Consider the following 2,130-nt stretch of genomic DNA (forward strand, 5'->3'; position numbering starts at 1 on the left):
GTCACACCATCGGTATTGACGACTAGACTGATTCCTTATAATCATTTGCCATACACCGGTGGAAGCTGCCGAGACGAGTAACTACATAGCGGGCTCGCCGTGTCACTAATGTACAGAGATACAACAGTTTCGACTGGAACCGGATTAAACGTATACACGGCGCTGATTAGTAATAGATAGAGCCATCAGAATACAGATAATGTATACAACTGTCCGTATACATGCTGAAAGACTCTGCTCACAATCACAACCACACGTCAGCCACACACCCTTATCACGCACTACTCTCTGCCTGTAACACGCACACAGACAATATGTAAGCACCAGCATGGAACAACACCCAGTGCATCCTCTCCGCCACATTAGACAATCCACACTGTCATAACCAGACTGGGAGGTCCACTCAGAAAACAGAATATCCCACCCACCCGACAACCACCATTGCTCAGCCAAGCCACCAACACCCACACATGTCCTACACAGGGGTGCACCCAACATCACAATACTGCCTCCTCTCACAGCACACAAACAATGGCAGGAATGAAAGACACAGGTCTGCCACAAGCATGGAATGAGAGCGCCGCCTGTCATGAGCCAAAGGTGCATCCTGACGTGGCAAATCAGATGATGCCGCAGGCATCCACTTACTATAATCACAATCAACAAACCGGCCGCCCCGCCCCCCATTAAACCTTTCCTTACAACAATGTGTACCTTAACCTAACCTATATCGTACCGTAACCTAACCTATATCGTACCGTAACCTAACCTATATCGTACCGTAACCTAACCTATATCGTACCGTAACCTAACCTATATCGTACCGTAACCTAACCTATATCGTACCGTAACCTAACCTATATCGTACCGTAACCTAACCTATATCGTACCGTAACCTAACCTATATCGTACCGTAACCTAACCTATATCGTACCGTAACCTAACCTATATCGTACCGTAACCTAACCTATATCGTACCGTAACCTAACCTATATCGTACCGTAACCTAACCTATATCGTACCGTAACCTAACCTATATCGTACCGTAACCTAACCTATATCGTACCGTAACCTAACCTATATCGTACCGTAACCTAACCTATGTCGTACCGTAACCTAACCTATGTCGTACCGTAACCTAACCTATGTCGTACCGTAACCTAACCTATGTCGTACCGTAACCTAACCTATGTCGTACCGTAACCTAACCTATGTCGTACCGTAACCTAACCTATGTCGTACCGTAACCTAACCTATGTCGTACCGTAACCTAACCTATGTCGTACCGTAACCTAACCTATGTCGTACCGTAACCTAACCTATGTCGTACCGTAACCTAACCTATGTCGTACCGTAACCTAACCTATGTCGTACCGTAACCTAACCTATGTCGTACCGTAACCTAACCTATGTCGTACCGTAACCTAACCTATGTCGTACCGTAACCTAACCTATGTCGTACCGTAACCTAACCTATGTCGTACCGTAACCTAACCTATGTCGTACCGTAACCTAACCTATGTCGTACCGTAACCTAACCTATGTCGTACCGTAACCTAACCTATGTCGTACCGTAACCTAACCTATGTCGTACCGTAACCTAACCTATGTCGTACCGTAACCTAACCTATGTCGTACCTTAACCTAACCTATGTCGTACCTTAACCTAACCTATGTCGTACCTTAACCTAACCTATGTCGTACCTTAACCTAACCTGTATTGCGCCTTAACCTAACCTGTATTGCGCCTTAACCTAACCTGTATTGCGCCTTAACCTAACCTGTATTGCGCCTTAACCTAACCTGTATTGCGCCTTAACCTAACCTGTATTGCGCCTTAACCTAACCTGTATTGCGCCTTAACCTAACCTGTATTGCGCCTTAACCTAACCTGTATTGCGCCTTAACCTAACCTGTATTGCGCCTTAACCTAACCTGTATTGCGCCTTAACCTAACCTGTATTGCGCCTTAACCTAACCTGTATTGCGCCTTAACCTAACCTGTATTGCGCCTTAACCTAACCTGTATTGCGCCTTAACCTAACCTGTATTGCGCCTTAACCTAACCTGTATTGCGCCTTAACCTAACCTGTATTGCGCCTTAACCTAACCTGTATTGCGCCTTAACCT

This window comes from Schistocerca americana, unplaced genomic scaffold (genome assembly GCF_021461395.2).
Source record: "Schistocerca americana isolate TAMUIC-IGC-003095 unplaced genomic scaffold, iqSchAmer2.1 HiC_scaffold_77, whole genome shotgun sequence".
NCBI classification, from domain to species: Eukaryota; Metazoa; Arthropoda; class Insecta; order Orthoptera; family Acrididae; genus Schistocerca; species Schistocerca americana.